The sequence below is a fragment of the Eucalyptus grandis genome, chromosome 8 (assembly GCF_016545825.1).
Source record: "Eucalyptus grandis isolate ANBG69807.140 chromosome 8, ASM1654582v1, whole genome shotgun sequence".
Lineage (NCBI taxonomy): Eukaryota > Viridiplantae > Streptophyta > Magnoliopsida > Myrtales > Myrtaceae > Eucalyptus > Eucalyptus grandis.
Window position 1 is genome coordinate 57,892,424 of NC_052619.1, and position 20,032 is coordinate 57,912,455.

A 20,032-nucleotide genomic window follows, 5' to 3' on the forward strand; every position below is an offset into this window, starting at 1 on the left:
TACATCATCCTTCTTCCTTCACTTCCCCTCTATTTTAATTTTTTGTTGGGGGATTATTACTTGCTTAATTTTATTCATACAACTTAGAAATCCTCAATGCTTTTGGATAATAACGCTTTGTTCTTCTTTTTTTCTTCCCCCCTATTTTAACTGCACCGACCACGTTTTTGGCCCTTTGCCTTTATAATTATCCACCGCCAGGTCCACCACCACGCACCGACCGCAAACACCACCAGCAATTGTTCCAATCGGAGTGAAAATTCCGTACTTGGTGTCTTGTCTTAGATGTGGAAGAAGAAAGAGTCGTGAGATATTTATGAAAAGCAGGAATTCTGTGGAAAGAGTCATGAGATTTTTATGAAAAAGCAGGAATTTCTGTGGACTATATTCGTTTGAAACAGGATGCGTTCGGTCCCACATCCACTACACCTAAATTCCTTGGCTATTAACACACCTTACGCAAGTCTCATGCGCATAGGAACTTTATTTGAAAATTGTACCTCTAACAAAAAGAAGGCAACAACTTTTATGATTGTTCAAAATTGCCTACCGACATTGCATTTCACTCCAGAAACCTTAGAATTCAATTGCAATGTATCCCCCGGCATTGGTTCTAATAGAATTTTTCTTGGAATGTCGACGCGTGATAACACATGAGTGAGCAAATTAGTCATATAAGTATACACATTTCAAGTAAGAGCAGTGACTAAATTACCAGGTAAGAATTTGACTGGAGTTAATATTGAGTGTCCATTCATATATGGTTTTGAAATATACTTTTGCATAGTCCATATATTTTCTCTCACATATATATAGATGACATATGATTAATTTGTCTTCCATAACTAATTAGGTGTAGTGCGTGCTTAAATATGCAACAAAAATTCGATTGGAGTCAACATCGGAGAACAAATTGTCACCAATTTCAAAGGTCAAGGGGTAAATTGCAAAACTTGGAACATCAGGAGACAAGTTGCCGCAATGCCAAAAAACTTAGGGGGCAAAATGTAATTCTTCTAATAAAGGTCCCTTTCCAGCATGAGATTATTTGGGAGGACTCAAGATCTAGAGGACACTGCACACATGTTGCATTTGGTTGGATCATGTATACACATATCGTGTGCCTGACCGGGAATCTGATTACAACCAATGAATAGAGTTTATGCGATCACATGGTGTCGGCGATGATGTAAGCTTTGAATTTTCATGTATTATTGTGAACTTTTAATTCATGAATGATTTACTGCGCATGACCCCACACAACCCAAATGTGTGTATGGCCAAGAGTTAATTGGAAAAGGAGATCAGCATGAGAGGACCACTAAGTGTGCTTTTCATCAAGAACTTGGTTAGGAAAAAGCGGTTCACAATCAATCACATTCCTCAGACTTTTGTCGTTGCTTCCGTTTCTAATTTGATCTTATCACCTTCCTCCTGTCGGATAAGATCTTCTCATATATACAAATATTTATATATTTATTTATTTGACTGCCTTTCATTTTGTCTAAGTTCAGGGGATTTCATCATGGCCAAGAATAAAATCTTCCTTACCATTCTACCTGAAAGTGAAAGAAAGATTCCTCCCCGAAATGCATATGACATCCCTTCCATATCTAACAAAGAAACAAAATTATGATAGAAAATAATATTCGATGTATTATTCTGGTATAGTAAGGTCTTGAGGTAAATTGTGCTCTAAAATAGACTCTTCACAATTCGTTGTAGCTTCTAAAATATTTTACTCACTCTTCTAGTTATCCATAGTAATATGTCGAAGCATTTTCTCTCCTCAATCGAGCCTCAATTCCCTTCGTATGGCTATATTTGATTTGCTATTGTAAATCTGAGGCATACCACGGGATCTTTGGCTTGTCAAACTATTTAATTTATGATTTTGTTGTTGTTCCTATACTTTTTTCCTAGGTATAGAGGGCAAGAAAAAGAGAGAGGGACATTTGAGAACCCCCCCGGAGGCATGTCTCCAGTGACAAGTTCCTAGAGAGGGGCATGATCCAATCTTAAAGCATGGAAGGGCATTTTCACTCTCTTTGTATCCTTGTTTAGGAAAAGTGGCATTGTCTAGAAAGCAATATAAAGCCACAAGCTCCGGATTGAAAAGGATGCAATGGTTTCAGGTAATGGAAAATAATTTGGCGAGCCGAATTCGGGAGAACCACCTTCAGTTTTAAGTACTACCACTGGGAAGCAAATTGTTGCGTGGATCATTCTGCAACCAGATTTTGTTCCGGTCATGTTAGGAAGGAATTTTGTCAACAACAGTGGTGGCGATACTACTTCTATCAACTTCTCTTTTAGCAGGTTGATTTCTAGTGATGGATTTTCTCATCGGGTTTATTAAACATAAACAAGTGAAAAATAATAATGAAAAAACAGACTTAATCACAGATCGGAATTGTAAAACACAGGACCTGTCACTTTCTAGGAAATTTAAGATATGACTTAAAGATGCTACCAAGGCTAGACCACAGTGGTTGAAAAACAATAGACCTGTCACTTGTCTAGGAAACTTAACATATGACTTTATGATGCTACCAAGGCTTGAACACTCTCAGCTGCACGACAAAATAACAGAAATGACTCTATTTATTTTGCTTTTTTTTTTTTTTTTCAATTCATGTGATCCATTTCACAGAGCAGAGCAGCGAATTGACCACTCAGGGGCTATATGCTAGAGGAATACAATCTCAGAAGAACCCCCTCAGCTACCAGAATTTATTGCAAGCAACTCAGAAACAATCCAAACAAATTGTATAATCCAATGAAGCATATCACACAAATCACTCACCCACATATAAACACCAACCAATCCAACAAATATTAATAACATCTATAATCTCTCTCTGTTTCCCTTTCTCAAATTGAGAAACCCAAAACCGATAGTCACTACCTATGTGATACAAGCCTTAAAGAAGGGAAAAAGAACAGACTCTCCATTCCATCAAACAAATGTGAATTGGTCATTACCCTCTATCTACATTGCTAGTAATATGCATGGTAAGACCTTGATGCAACTATGAAATAATACTACAGCAGAGAAAGCTGACCAAACGATGTTGCAAGTTTTTCTTATCTTTTGTCCTTTGATTGCTCTCACTTGACTTGCTCTTCACGCATGGCCTCTATTGTCGGATTTCCCGACGGTGACTTTCTTTACCTTCATGCCTAATTGCTTCACCTTCGACATTATGTTACCCGAATGCTTTTTTGCCAAGGCCTCTTGTGCAGGCAGGACCCTTGATGCTTTGGTGTTGTCGCCATCCATTGCAGGCTCTTCGGTTGGATTAGGCGTGGGTTTTGCATCTTCCGTCACCTTTCGCAACGCCATTCTTGGCCTCCTCCTCTGCCTTGACTTCTTTGGCTTCCTGTGATTCGACTGGAGCCAGCGTCTCTTGCAAAAAAATAAAAGGTGCTTTAATTGGAAAGTAATCAGAACTTGTGTGGGTCGATTTGACTCATTCCCACGCAACATCTCCCACCATCATCCAATCTTCTCGTGTGTCTTCATAGTTCAAAAACATGGAGACTTTTGGCATGGAGTTTCCTCCTTTGGTTCTTGAAAGATGACATTAAGCTTAAACCAAAATGTGCATGTCAATTTTTTTTTTTCCACAGACATCACAACAAAAGAGCACCATACAAGCCCTGGTAACTTTTCCAATTGATGCAGGTGCCACAATCCAAGACCCTAGCCTAGAAATTCAGAACGCCGTCCGTGGAGCTGAAGAACTGTGAGGCTGAGGTTTTCGATAGGTCCGCAAGGCTGAGGGGGAAATTTTTTACGAAAGAGACAGGTACCCATTCATCCTGAAGGCAAGCACTTCTCATCATCCGTCGTTGTCATCGAATGGCATCGACAATGCCTACAAGTACATCATCATGGGAGGTGGCACTGCCGGGTGTCCCCCTGGCGGCCACCCTCTCTCAGAACTTCAGTGTCCTGTTGCCTGAAAGAGGGGGCATCCCGTATGCAAAATCATCAATCGGTTGAAAATTTTCCTTCTGGACTCGACCATGGAATTCCCCCTTATCTATGACTTTCTCTTCGAAATCTGGAGAACGAAAACAAATCATCTGTAATCGAAAATTTTGGTATGATTCTACTTGTCACTATTTCATTATTTCAAAAGGCTTTCTACAGTTTTGTCGTTAATATCTTGGACATTTTAGAAGTTTTTCAAGCACTTCATGATAAATGAAAAGTGGAGTTTGCACAATCCTCTCGGTCGATATCCTATTTCCGTTCCCACCATTGCTGCATCTTGATCCGGCACATTCATGAGCAACAGTAAGACACAATTGCAGACGCACACATTGCCATTGTCGCGCACAACTTCCATCATCTTCGCTGATTTCGACCTGATCCATTCGTCGTTATCCCATGGAATTAGCCCTCCTGCATAAGTACAATAAACATAGGCGTATAATTTTGTCTTTTCGACTCCAATGATTATTGCTGTTTGGGGCAGATTCCATTTCATCAAATGGGTCCTCCAAGGTCGATCTCTATGTAGATGGTAATTTAATTTCATGGTTTGTAGCTTATCTATGATGACCGTAATTACACTCCCTCAAAATTTTTACCATGTCAATTGCTTACATGATCATTGAAACTAATTGAAAAGCATTGATGAGCTGATCACAGTCTATGATTTCATTGATCATGGCGGAAAAATTTGAAGAGGAATTGGATGGTAATTTAATTTCATGGTTTGTAGCTTATCGATGACCGTAATTACACTCCCTCAAAATTTTTACCATGTCAATTGCTCCTATATCTTGTTACTGGGAACAAAGGTCCAAACTAGATCTTGCAAGGCAGACATATGCTCTGGAATTCCTCCTCTTGCAAGTAATGGACAAGCAAAGTGATTTCGCATGATAAGAGTCATTGCCTCAATAGGAGGGCATTTTGCATTATGATGTTGAAAGTCCAAAAATCATCCCAAAAAAAAAAGAGAGCAAAGGCACAACAAATAATTCGGTTTTGTAAACCTAATATTAACAGTATTAATAAATACTATTAATGATGATGAGGATGTTATTAATAATATTCTCTTGGAAAGGGCAAAGGTGGACCAACACCCTCAATCAGCACGGATTCTATCAAATCCTTACCTTTCGTGACATTGGGATATTTAATTTTAACCTCCATTAACTCTATGAGAATTTTATATGAGGATTCACCGCTAATCTTTTGGGTTCGCTAAAAACTAAGTGAAGCATGCGAATATAATTCACTTTCTATGAAACTAGAGTTATAGGATTGAGATTTGATTACACTAGTCATCTAATTAATGCCCTTTTGGTACATAAACTTGATACTTTGTCAACTAAGGTTTCCATACAGTGTTTTTACCAATTAGGAGTCCCTAGGGGTGTGCAACCGGACCGGGTTTACCCGGTTCCCGGTCCGGCCCACCCGGAAAACAGGGTCGGGAACCGGTTCCGGTTAAAACCAGGCAGGGAACCGTTCCAAAACGTAGACCTCTGTTTAAAACTGAATCCGGGAACCGGTTCCGATGGATTACCCACCCGGGAACCGGTTCGACCGGACCGGTTTGGGAACCGGTTGGCGAAACCCTAATTTTTTTCTTTCTTTACCTTGCAAACGCGCAGACGCAGAGAACCAGTGCTCGACCCCTTCCTCTCGCGCTCCTCTCTCGGTTCCCTCGCGCTCGCACCACCGCTGCCAAGCTCCTCCTCCTCCCCTGCCCCGCCGCCCCGGCCGTCACCGTCACTGTCATCGTCACCCCCGACAACCTCCACCTGCTCGACCCCTTCCTCGCCTCCTCCTCGCTCCAGCCTCTCGTCTTGCCGCGCCACACCCACCGCGGTGCGCTTCGTCGCAAAGTCCGCGCCCTCCGCGACCTCCACCTCCCGCTCCTCTCCCGGTGGTTCGAGTCCCACCCCTCCCCGCCCCGCGCGGTCATCTCCGACTTCTTCCTCGGGTGGACCCACCACTTCGCCCGCGACCGCAGCGTCCCGCGAGTCGTCTTCTCGCCGTCCGGCGCGTTCGGGGCCGCCGCGCCTCGCTGCTCCGCCCGAGCCCCGTTGCCGACGTAGGGAACAGTGGTCCGTGTCTAGACCCTACCCACCCTGGACCCGCTCACCCCTAATTGTAAATATGCTGTTTTGAAATTTTGAAAGTGTGTAGACATGATACAAATTTGTCGGAGATACAAATTTGTCGGATATGCAAATTACTTAGAGTTAAGCTTTTGGAGTAATTGATACAACTTGTAGACATGATACATCAGTAAAAATTTTTCTTTATTTATTTTGGGGTTGGTTTAGAGGGTTTGTTGAGGTTATGGACTCATTCAAGCTGTTGGTTTTGCCGATCGTTGTAAACATGCTTTATTTTTCTTGCGGGCGTGGCTCTTTGGCAGCTCAGCATTGTGACATCTATCCATCAGGATGGCTTTGTTATTATGCGGGGATCCTGATGTATCCTCCATTGCTGAATTATGCTGCATTCTTGAGAAGAAAGAGTCATGTATTCTATTGCGCAATGAGCACTACAGAAGCTCAAACAAAGAAACACAAGGAAGCCGATCGACGCCAATCAAAATCTCCCCACACGAAAGGAGAAAGGACTTGATGATGTGCTAAAAGATTATGAAGCAATAATTGGCATAGAGACTCACGTACAGCTCTCAACGCTACCAAGGCCTTCTGCAGTTGCCCTTACCATTATGGGTCTCAACCGAACACCAATATCTGCCCCGTATGCATGGGTTTGCCCAGTGCATTGCCGGTTCTGAACTCAAAGGTCATTGAATGCGCTGTGAAATTGGGTCTTGCTCTCAATTGCAAGTTGAACTTAAAATCAAAGTTTGACAGAAGCGGTACTTCTATCCGATCTCCCAAAGGTTATCAAATATCCCAATTTGATGTCCCGGTTGCTTATGGTGGTCACATAGATCTGGATCTCCCGGTGGAATTTGGTGGTGGACACGGGAGGTTTGGCATAACTAGGGTTCATATGGAAGAGGATGCAGGAAAGCTACTTCACTCGAAATGGGAGTTATTCTCAGAAATTACTTAACTCTTTTTGTACTCTTTAATTGTAAGCCTTGTCGTTGTTTACGTTATTTTGAATAACTCTTCTCCCAAAATCCATCTCGGCCAAGTATTTGTCATGCCTGTGAGATTCTATTACATAAGTCATGGTTCATAATTTGGTTTATTTTCGAGTGGAAAACATTTTGAGCCCCTTTGGTTGGCAATATATGTTCAATTACTTAGGTCATGGTTCATAAATTTGGTATGTTTCATGTGGAGAACATTTAGACCCCCTTTGGTTGGCAATATGTTGATAATTGTTTAGTAACTGATTTATGCACAGTATTCTACCCGATATAGCTATTTTGTTGCCTGGGGCTATTTGTTCTTCTGGATTTGATGATGAGTGGGTGGTATTTATGCTAAGTGATATTGGTCTTGCATGCAGTTGATTTAAATAGAGCAGGAGTACCATTGCTTGAAATCGTCTCTGAGCCCGACATGCGAAATGGTATTGAAGCGGCAGTATGCAGCAGAACTACAGAGGTTGGTTCGATATCTTGGTGTCGGTAATGGCAATATGCGGGGAAGGTTCACTGCGTTGTGATGTTAACATTTCTGTTCGGCCTATTGGGCAAGTGAAATTTGGCACGAAGGTAAGAATATTCTTTCGTATCTGTAATTTTGTGACTCATGATCCGTCAATTCGAGTGCAAGATTAGTTATACCCATTTAAACTTCTGAATGCATATATTTTGTATTATTATTACGTTTTCGAGACTTGCATATATGACTCGCCCTATCTTTGGCATTTGGTGCAATTTTTCATTTTAAGATATGATTTTTCAATATGACTATTATATATTTATGTGATAGGCGAGTTAGTATTCTTAGGTTATTTTTCTATGGGTGAGCCAATTAAAGAAATTTTCCTGAATCATGTTAAGTAATTAAAAGGAAGTGATATCATTGTGCTACTTCATAAGAGCACTTTCAACTTTTTCTTCTTTTCCCGCTGTTGGTTCAGCCTAATTGTTAAGTGGATATATTGAATCCTAAGAGAGGAACTTACATTCTCAATCGAAAATCGAAAGTTATAGTCTTGCTCAAGATCACTCATAATTCGTGGTGATTATGATGGACAGCAAGCACTTCCCGTTATTCCCGATGAAGGATTGTTAAAAGAACAAGAAAAGTATAGGCTAGAATTATACCTTTTGCAATCAATGAGCAAGAAAAGTACTTTCAGACATCATCTCTTCAGCTGTTTATCACTGCTTGTGTATCTTTTCCCTTATTATTCTCACGCTTGAGTAGATTTACTACATCTGCTTATAATGTAGTGATTAGGAATAGAGCATTTAAATAGCAGGATTGAGGTAGTTTTTTCTTAAGTAAATTGCATGCAATATATTGCTAAAGTGGTTTTTGATTTTGTTTTCTTTTGGCAGGTTGAGATAAAGAATCTGAATTCCTTTTCTTCGGTAAATAGGGCCATTGACTTTGAGATTGTAAGGCAGGCTCTTCTCCTAAGTGAAGGTCGGGATGATCGGATTGTGCGAAACTCGTCTTTGGGAAGAAGGCTCTCGGGTTCACCATTATGTTCTTTCATTTACAAGCTGAAAATTCAGTTTACGCACTCAACATTAGTGATTTCTATTCTTCATATCCTGTGCTTACTTCTTGGGCTTTGTCTAGAAAAAACATTACAATGAGGAAAAAGGAAGGACTTTCGAGACATGATACTTTCCAGAGCCGATTTGCACCGGGGTTATTCTTACTAAAGATTATGTCGATAGCATTTGTAATTGTCTCGCCCGAACTTCGAAGTGAAGCGCGAAGGTATGAAAGATGGGACTCGGATGCAAGACATCCTTTTCCTTGCAAATGATGTGAATGTAAGTTCTTGCTTTTAATGCAGATCATGAAGGATCTTACTTATTGTGGCATGTTTAATGCAATTCTTTCCTAAAGCCGGACACCTCCTGTGAGCCGCCAAAGGCAAAATTATACCGTCTAGAAAGAATGAAATGGAAGCCAGTGGCTTAAGAAGAAACACTATTTCCCATATCAAACCGACTTAATAAAGGGGAAAAACAATATTTGATGATGTGAGTTCTATTTTTCGTTTGTTACTAAGACTCCATTTAGCATTAAATGACCAAAATTTCTCGAATATGACTTCCCGATGAAATCTTGTCCATATCTTTTACCAGTTTTTCATAATTCATACCGAAGTCTAATACTTTCTGAAACATATCAAGGAAGGATAGAACATGCACCGGTTCTTGACCTCAAATCATCGTCTCTGCATGCACCGTGTTTGCTTTTGTATTTCCAATTCAAGGTTTGATCACTTTGTTCTTGACCTTGATTTGTACTAGTGTTTACTAGTCTAAACTCTCTCTAACATTTGTTTTGCCTTTTCACTGGTGAAGGTAGCTGAGTTTTTTGATGCAACTATTGCAAAGGGTGCGATGTGAAGCTGGCACCTGGATAATGGGCGATATTGCTGCCTACATGAAAAATGAAAAGTTGTCCATCGATGATATTAAACTTACGCCTCAAGAGTTGGCAGAGCTGATAGCTTCTATCAAAGGAGGGACTATTAGTGGGAAGATAGGAAAAGAGGTAAAACATGCTCTCATATATATATGCTTTCCAATTCTCGTACTATCTCTTAACTAATTTTGCAGTTGATAGTTCTTGTGTTAGGACTTGTGCTTCGCAACTTGTTGTGTCGAGAATGATTTCTCATGTCAAATACAAGAAGGTCTTGCTACAATTATGGTTGGATCTACCCTAACATGATCATGATTTTTCCCTGTTATGTTTGACTATTAAATTTTGGGGATGTGTGGGAGGGTTAATTACTATTTTCTTTGACTAGTAGAACTGAGTGTGAATATCATTTTGTTTGTGAATGTTACGTTAGTTTTGTTGGGCAGATCCATCTTCGAGTGTTTAGGATTCTGTCTTTCCTGATTAATGCAAAGGTTGGGCTGTTAGTTTTTCTCATAGAACAGATCTCAATGTTGCTATTGTCATTCATTTTGGTGCAGATATTGTTTGAGCTAATGGCTAAAGGTGGAACAGTGAAGGGAATGATTGAAGAAAAGGACCTGGTCCAGGCAAGTTCTTTTCTCTCTTTGTTAAAATCTCGGGTCTCATTTAACAGTTCGGAACTAGGGTTAGAATGACCTTAGGGATGAATCTCATTGAGGCTGTGGTACAAAGTAACAAACTAAGCTACTCATATTTAAACCGGGCGTTACGAACGTGAAATGCATGCATGCATGCTTATGTGCCAATGGTTTCGTACGTGTGTGGGTGGATGTGGGTGCGGCGGGCATGTTTAGTCGTCAATACATGCGTGTGCTGCGCTCTGTGTGTTTGTGTACTTGTGGTACCGAATAGTTGTATATTCTGTGTGTGTGTGTGTGTGTGTGTGTGTGTGTGTGTGTGTGTGTTTTTTTTGGGGGTGAATTTGGTGTAGATCAACTAGTCGTGGCAATAGTTTGCCTTTGTGTTTCTAGTAACTAGAGTTTTGCATGTATTGGAATTGAACAATATGTGACATTTACTCCAATTGAAACTCTCTCGTGCCATTGTGATTTGGATGAGTTAATTTAGTTTATTGCTGATAGCATTCACGGTTCTTACCATGCTGCTCTTCTATTTTGGTCCATTTTTGGTCTTTGATGATCTGCACAAAGTTCATTCTATCCATAAGAACTAAGCATCAGTTTAAAAAGTAAATCTTAGAAGGCACCTTTGATGGCTTTTAAAGGTAGGTAGTGCTTCCTGGGAGATAACATGATATTGTGTAGGAGCCTTCTCAATCATCCAAGAATCAGCTGCTTCTCTGCACTTTCTTTTAGTCTTTCTTTATACAAAATTTGCGAGTAGTTTCTGGATTTTCTTTTTGGTGTATTGTGTATCACATGTAATATTTGACTTTTAGTGGTAAGTGATAATCCTGGTCGGGCACGTTTGGTAACGATTACATTCGGAGGCGATTCGACTAGAAATGATTATTTTGATTCTTTTGGAACCGATTCCGAGTAAAAAGCGCGTTTGGTAGCTGTTCAAATTTTTTTATTCGGAATAGAATTGCGTTTGGTACCATATTAATTGATTCTATTCCAAATTAATTTCTTTTGATTTTTAAATAAATTTTAAATAATTTCTTTACTTTTTACTTTTTTTCCTTTTTTTTTTCCCTTTTTCCTATTCTTCTTCATTTGGCCGGTCGTCGGACCGGCGACCACCCGACGAGGGCCGGCCTTCGTCGGGCCGAGCCTTGCGGCCGGGCGAGGCCGGCCTGGCCACTGGCAAGGCTGGGCCTCGCCGGTGGCTGGGCTTGCCTCCGGTGAGCTTGCCAGACCTCGCCCTGGCTTGGTGAGCCTTCGGTGACCTCGCCGGACCGGCGACCGGCGGCGGCGGGGGCGGCGGTAGACGGCGGCGGGCGATGGCGAACGGCAACCGAGATGTTGAAAGAGAAGAATAAAGTTTTATCTTTTTGATTCTTTTTTTGATTTTCGGACGTAGAATCAAATTTTTTTAATTCTCAAATCTTGTCCAAAATCGTTCCTGGCAACAATTTGTTCTCAGGAACAAAAAGTTTACCAAACGCGATTCTCGTCTCAAACTGATTCTGGGAACAAAAAATCAGAATCTGGCACTGTTTGGCAAGTTGCCAAACAGGCCCAGAGGGCTCATCACAACCCAATTATTGCCATATTGAGATGACTGGTGTCAGATGTATTCTCCACAAATCTATTACCAGAAGTGTGCATTTTCATTTTGTGTTGGAGTTGGTGTCATTACCCCTTTGGATGTTTCACTCATTGCATAAAATAACAGATCGCTGATCCAGCTGAAATTGAGAAGATGGTGGACAAAGTGCTTTTAGATAACCCTAAGCAATTGGAACAGTATCGTGGAGGCAAAACTAAGCTTCAAGGCTATTTTGCCGGCCAGGTATAAGAAAGTTTGCTACCCAGGAAAAGCAGCTCAACTGTTGTGTTCTGTCCAATTTGCTACTTCAGTTGAAATTCTCATTTGCTCAATGGATGGCAAGAGATTCTGACTAGCTTTCATATGCAGGTAATGAAAGCGTCAAAGGGCAAAGCGAACCCAGGACTCTAAACAAGATTCTACTTGAGAAATTAAATGCAAAGAGTTGATGTTTTCTCATGATTGAGTTGGTATCTATGTTGTTCGCCCCACTTGGGATGATGGGTGTTCGAAGACGATTCTCATTGGCTGCAGATCATTTTTGTGCTACTAATGCCATATCAATTTTATATCTTGAGGAAGATTACTTACATATGGGCCATAATAGTAGCCTGCAAGCTTCTCAAGTCATAGCTATTTCATGCAACGCCATGGAGGCCGGCAGGTACTACTGAATGTCAACGTCTCTCTCTGAATCTCTGTCTCTCTGTCTCTCTCTCGCTCTGTTTTATTGGCTGCTACTTTTGGTGGTAGCCTCCAGAGGATTGGTTGACATCAAATGGGAGGTTTGACAAAAATTCTTACTCTTTGTATATCTATTGCCATAGTCTTCATTATAATAAAACCAAGGTCAGTAGATTTTATTTCGGAGATCTGCCATTTTAAGCTTTCTATTGAATTCCCGGATACTGTGGTGTGTTTCTTTGGCATACAGAAACAAACTCGCATTTTTGGGATAAAGGTTGTTAGATTTTTGGGATCGGTATTCACAGTTGGCTGTCCTCGTTTTCATTGAATAACTTGGTTGTCCTCCGATGGCACTTCAAGTTTAGTGTGCTTATCTTCTGCAACAAATAATGGAAATCGTTGCTGCATTAAATAAATCTTGTGTTGTGTTGAAAGAGGGTAACGTGAATGTGGTTAACCTGAAACACGATCCCTTTAATAAACACGTCAGATTGTACAAACAAGACATGCTTGAATAAAGTGGGTTATATGACATTAGGGGTGATCATTTTCATGGTTGGTTGGTTTCGGGATCAAATCTTGGAACCTACCATCTTAGGTTCCAATCTTAAAAAGTTGGAATTAGGGATCGAACCGATTCTACTTGGAACTGGTTGATTCCAAGCTGATTCGCGATCTACTGGCTGAACTGGGTTTGTTTTGCAAAATACGAATTATTAATATAATATATATTTTTTAACATAGTACAAGTGAAGTCTCATTAGTTGAGTGGCCGTGTAAACTGTGGTTGGGATCTGAACCCGCCGGGCCTATTTGGAGGAAAGGGCCTGTGGGTTGGGATAGCATAAATCAGTGCAATCATTGACTGGCGTATCAAGAAAAGACAAACTCGAAGAAACACAAAGCGAAACTTCGTGCTCAGAGGGAGGAAGTAGAAGAGAATGGGAATTTGGGGAAAATTTCGAAATGAACTCTGCCTGCGTTTATGAACTGCCCTCACTTGTTACTCGCGACTTCTTCCAAAATTCGAAGATAAACACAATGATATTTGAGATTTAAATATTTATGAAAGTAGTTAATACTATGAAAAATCCCAATTTATGTGTGATAAAATTACTATAAATTAGTTTTTGATCATAAAAAACCTCAATTGGTATATTTGCAACAAATTTACAGCTATGATAATCAGAAAGTAAAACCTCAAATTAATATACAGTAATTTAATATTAATGGAGGGCAAATATATCATAAATATACAAGTTTGAAATTTTTGGTGTCAAAAATCTAGTCTGAGACAAATTTGTTGGAGGTGCACTATATTTTTTTTTTTTTCGCACGTGTCAAAGTCAATTCCTCAATTGGGCCAATGAAGTATTCGGCCCAACTAAATCCCTCCGAACCGACGTCGCTTCCTCCTCGTCCTCCTCCTTCTCCTACCAGCAAAACGAGATCGCCTCCCCACGATCCATCATCGCTCTCTCTCTCTCTCTCAAAAGGATGGAAATGCGAATTCGGGGCGCTCTTCTGCTCCTGTCAATCTCTTCCTCTCTTTTCCTTATCGCAAAGGTGCGTCGCAGTTTTAGCATTCGTTCGTCGTCGCCGATTCGCGGGCGTGCGCGATCGCGTGTTTTTGTCCTTTTCTCGATTTGCCTGCCATCGCATCGCATCGATCTACGCGCTTGCGTTCTTGAACGAATCGGTTGATTTCGCCAGGCTGAATTCGGCGGTTCTGTCTTCTTCGTGGATAGCTCGAATCACCAGTATCTTCGCCATCGATCCCCTGATGACGCTTCTGAGGTAATTCAATCATGGAGTGACGACTGACTTCGTTTTTCCATTTATGTGGATAGTTGCTTGGCGGAGGTCTAGTTGCCGCTGGATTTCGTAGATGTTGATTTTTTTGAGCTTGGTTTTACTGAGAAATCCGATGGCGTTAGGCTTTGTTCGGTTGCTGGGAGAGAAAGGGGAAGTGGAATACAACTTTTGGCGTTCTGTCAAATCGATAAATAATCAATATAGGCTTGATCGTCGTTATGTGCTTGAGTTTCTACTGGAGCTTGGAAGAACAAGTAGGCGAAATTGATAGAGCGTAGGTTGAAGGAATTGTCGACTCTGAGTTATTGTTAAGTCGAAAGTGATCTGACCATTGTTTCTTTTTCATTAGTAACTTTCCTGGAGCCATCCCTCTTGCCATTGATCTGGATGGTGGTGACTTGTGATTCACTAGTAATTAGCAAATCTGACATAATTCAGATTCTGATTAGTTATCCATCCAAAGTTGTATTAAACTGACAGTTATCTGGCTTTATTTCTTGATTTGATTAGCTTTTTGTTATATATGCATGTTGGCATACATTTCTTTGACTCGACATGTCATACTGCAGTGTCGCCATCAGAAGTTGGTGCTGCAGTGTCAGTACTACTTGGCTTGGAACCCCCCGTTTCACTTTCAGAAACTGGTTCTTCCAAGGTTTGTTTTCTTCTCATTCAGACAATATGATCATTCTAGTTTCTTTCTTGATGTCTATCTTTTTAGTTAAAATGTCTTTGACAAATTTTTGACACCTTCATAGTTGAATGAGGTTCTCATGCCAAATCCGTTCGATAGACCTCGTGCTGCTTTTGTTTTGGAGGTGACAGGAGTCAAAGGTCTGGCTGGCTGTTTGTTTTCCAAGTAACCTGTAGTCTTGAGTGTTTATTTTGGCTATAACATGTCTATTTCGTTTGTAGATCTTCTTCCCTTGTTCAAATCCAATCTATTTACAAATGCCTTCACAGAGAAGGTTATATCTGGGTCAGATAAAGCTGAAATTCGACTCCCAGGTAAATTCTTTGTTAGAATGGATAAGGGCACTTTTCCAAGCAAAAAAATAAAAAACAAGGCCATCCTGCTAAAATACTCTCGGTTGTTTTTGGGATTATCATTGATTTATTTTACTGCAGAGGAAGAAGCGTTATTAGTTTCCCTTGATGAGCCCTCAGCATCTGATTTTGCATCTCTCAGTGATGATGAAATTGGCAAATTTGTAAGTTATGTGTTTGCTTTATTTTTCTTTTCCTTCTTTCTTTGTTCTGCACTACTATGTTAACGAATGATTTAAACTCTGTATCTGTCTAGGCATCCTGGATGGGTGGATCTTATGTCACCGATATGTCAGAATCATTGAAAGGGGAATTGACTTTCCCTCTCGGAAATGGCAGGAAGATGAGTCTTCATATGTCAAAGGTCTTTTTACAGCATCCAAATATTTGAAATTGTCTGTATTTTTTAATATTACTTTATAAGTCACATTCCTTATCTTAAGTTATGATGCCTGTAAGCTATCGTATTAAATCAACTTTTTTTTTTTTTTGGTGAGTTATGGTTTTCAGCTAGAATTTGCTTTCTAATCTGCAAGGGTTGCATTCTTTCTTTTCCTGCAGGAAGCAGATAGGCAATACATAGGTAGTCTTATATCTCTTGTTCATGGTGTAAGAAGGGCTAAAGATATGCATGAAGATTTTCACAAGGCACAAGAAGACCTGCCGAGTTGATCAAAGGCTGTTTCGATGGTATTAAGGTAATAGTTTACCTTCGTTGTGTCTTCTTTCTTTGAGATTATCTGTGAGACATTGTTTGTAAAAGCCAAGAAGGTGCATTGCTTCATAGTGGAAGCTACTTGACGTGAATTTGTGGTTTTATGTCAAAAATGGAGTTAGTGATGCACGTAGGTATACTGAAAGTGAATCTCAGGGGAGAACTTATCTTGGCTTAACGTAGAAGTTAGCTGTTTACGAAATTATTTTAGGATTGCAAAACTATTCTTGAACTGCACTTATTGATGCAATGAAGCACAAAACTTCTTAAGCACCAGGGCTTGTAGTTAGAAGTTGTCTTAATAGCTTTCCTCTTCCTCCACCTCCACTCACTGCCTGCCTTCCTTTGTTGCTGCACTGTCCTCTGCTCTACCTCGCATTGATCTTCTTCTGCAGCTCTTGTTTCCTTCACTTACTTCCTTAGAAAGGAAGAAGCTTAACTCATTTAAGCCTCCTTGCATTGTTACTCTGCTCTTTGCTTGCTGTCTGGGAGATCCATTCATCACCCCTATCATTCACCAACCCAACCCTTTCATTCATTACAGTAATACAATTTTGCTTCTGCTCTGGCAGTTTTCAGTTTTCTCATTAGACAGGCTGTTGTTTTTAGAGTATGACATAAGGTGCTATTCCTTCATTTATAATAATGAGGGATGATTTCTTTATATACTTTTACTGGGAGTTCCCTGTTGATTTGTTGGATATCATAGTAATGATGGAAGAATGTTTCCTTTTGATTTAAGATGGTGCTTTGACTGGGATTAAGAAAAGATTGATTTCCTGTCTCATCATTTATAAGGTGTAACTTGGTATCATAGTAATGATGGAAGAATGTTTCCTTTTGATTTAAGAAGGTGCTTTGACCAGGATTAAGAAAAGATTGATTTCCTGTCTCATCATATGTAAGGTGTAATTTGGGTGTGGCGCCAAGTATGCTTTAGAGTATGTACAAAGAAAAGTGTGTTAAACATTTCTGCTGTCCTATTATCATGCTTGTGATGTAGCAATGTAACTTCATGCCAAAGTATGCTTGCCTGTGAATTTCTGTACTTACTATATTTGGATGACGATGGAGCGACTGAAAAAAAAAATATCCCTGAAGAAAGGGAAATGAAGCCGTCCACCATGCAGTAATGCTTTAGCCGATGTTTATTCTTGTAATTAGTGTCTTCACGGTTTTTTCACCCTTATTGGTGCAGGTCTTAAAGGAGGAGCATGGAACTGAAGGTTTTGCTGAACAAGGATTACTTTTATTGCTTGCTACCTTGTCCAGGTCATATGATCTTTTGCAGGAAGCATACAAAGGTCAGTTTTGCTTGCCTATAAAATTTACTTGGTGACTCTAGTTTCTGACAATTTGGTGATAATAAGTCAAGTGATGAGAAACTTAATGTAAGCAAGCAATCTTCTCAGATGCTGGCATAGTTCTTGGTCTGAAACAATGTTAGTGGCATCTCTGTACACCTGCAAAAACCTCAATCCGGGATTGTCATTCCGATTTTGGGTACATAGCTCACCAAAATTGGCGAATGGACCAAGCCCACCATGTATTCTTGAATTAAAAATATCAACACAAATGTAGTCTAGGTTTGTCTAAAAGATGACCTTCTGCATCTCAAACATAATTTAGGCTTTTGGAATCATAGAAGACAAGTTGAATTGCTAATTCTATTAGTTGATTTGATTAAAAGTAGCCAATGTTGCAGTGTTTTAAACAAATAAAGCTTAAATGAACTATTATATTCTTATATAAGATTATAACAAATGCTTGAAAGTTTACTGTGACCTGAATTAGTCAACTCACCAAGCCTTCCTAATGTACCACTTTCACGGCATTTGGTGTATTCACTTCCTGTACTGTGACCCCCAGCATACATGATCTATTTAGTTAACTATGACCCAAAATGAATTTTCATTTTCTGAATAATGATGATAATGAAGTGATAATTCAAATTTGCTATTAATCTTGAGTAGGCACTTATTCATTCTCATCTATGCTTTATCTGTATAGAGTGGCCTTTAGTTTTGAACCTTTTTTTTTCTCAAGTCTTGTGCTCAAGCACTTTTATTTTTAGTTAACAGGGAACACTAAAACCTTTCAAAATGTAATTATAGATATGTAGATTTGTATAATATTTTCATTATATTTTATAAAGTTCGAATAAAATTTTACGTTTTGACAGAGAGTGGAAACAAGTTGGCAACTATGGAATTTGGAAAAGAAGAAATTAGAATTCCACATTCCATATTGGCAATAGTGATTCTGACATGCATGACTGTGTTTGCCCAGGCACGCTGATGTTACGTAAATGTCTTTCAAATTTTGGTTCATAAATACTCAATGCATTTTCTGACCAAAAAAAAAAAGGAAAAAAAACTCAATGCATACTGCAATGGACAGGGCAAATTGTTGGAGTGATTCTTTTGGGCGATGCGGCCTCTTCCCAGTCAGATTCTTTGTTAGACGTGACTTTTACTTCTCGGCCATCAGTGCGGTGGTTGGCAGAAAGTGAAGCCTCGGCAAATGCAACTAAAGCTGCTGAAGTGGCGTTGGTTAGACTGACTCTTGCTTGGGTAACCGGGCTTATTCTTCTTATTTCCGTTCTGTTGGGGGTAAGATTCGTCATTTGGATGTCCCGTACTTTGTTTTCCAGCTACGCTGCTGAGTACCTTTCAATGCCCAAAGCCAGTTTTTTTTTTTTTTTTGCGGAGGTCTGTTCAACACTCTTCTTTGTGATTATGTGCAGGTCTATCTCCTTCTGAACATGCCTCTAACAAGGGACACCCTCCTGTATTCGAATGTCAAGCTTGACTAAGCAAGTGAGCGATAGAGAGAGTCATGGACATCTTCGACTTGGAGAAGATTAACTTACTATTTTATCCTAAGCCAGGCCTGTTTATACGGGGCATGCGATCTTGGTCCGTTATGCTGTATTGGAACCCCTTTCTCATTGTAGTCTTTAAGATCCCATATTAAAGGGGTTCCTTATTTCTCCTAGTCATGAGCGGACATTCTGTAGCTCCTGGGGCTTTCTTTTTGGACCCAGAAGGTTTAGGGATTACCTTGAAGACATGAGAGATGCAATTATTGTTCATGTGTTCATTGTCTGCGTTGTATATGATCGTCGTTTGACATTGCGTGCTCTTCAATGCCCGTCATATGAATGTGGTGCTGACTAAAATAATCTGGGCTTGGCCGCTGTGTAATTCTTATTTTCATCATACCTCGATTTTCTCTGAAACTACACCTCTGCAACTGGTGAAAAGATGAACTTTTATGTGGGACACAATCTGATCTAACGAGCAATAATGCGCAGTCTGTTGTGCTTTGAAAATTTTGGGCAGTTTTCTGTGGACGCAAAAAATGAACCGACTGGCCATGCCATGCAAGGAATCATGAGTCGTACCAGTACCGTCCTGAAGTATGTTGCTCAGAGAGACGATCTTTGATGCTCCCATATGAACTGTCCCATCATCCTTAAGCCCGTCGCTCAGTGACGGGCCTCAATTGGAGCTACTGTTCCACTGAACTTCCCTGCAGGCACTGAAGGGCATTCAATCAGATTTACATGCCGAAATGGGGGATGAGGAAATTTGGTGCCGAACACGAGATCCGTGTTTAAGCACAAGACATCTCATAATAACGCACTTTGACAGGAAGGTACAGATCATAGCCGAAATGGTTCCATATGCTTTGATATCATATGAACCATCAGTCAACAATTGTAGCATATAGGGTCCGGGAAGCATTAAATCCGTCTTCAGGAATGCTTTGGCTCAAGAGCAAGCTAACAAAAGTTTCTACTTTCATCCGAACATGCATACTTTTGTCTTAGGTCGTTTAACGTGAGTTTGCCCGCTATATGAACCTCTCCTTGACCAACATATCGGGAGTCTTGGGCATTACTTACGTACATATGATTGCTCTGCAAATTTGGTTTCAATTTCATATACTGGTCCTAGTAATCCCAAACATCGTTCTTATTTAAAGAATTTCTCACTT

The 20,032-nt window shown here is 40.1% G+C and overlaps 2 pseudogenes; both read left to right on the forward strand.

Annotated features, from left to right (window-relative positions):
- The first annotated feature begins 6,532 nt into the window (after positions 1-6,532).
- On the forward strand, positions 6,533-12,356 carry LOC120287393 (annotated as a pseudogene).
- Positions 12,357-14,380: 2,024 nt separating this feature from the next.
- On the forward strand, positions 14,381-19,236 carry LOC120287394 (annotated as a pseudogene).
- Positions 19,237-20,032: the final 796 nt, after the last annotated feature.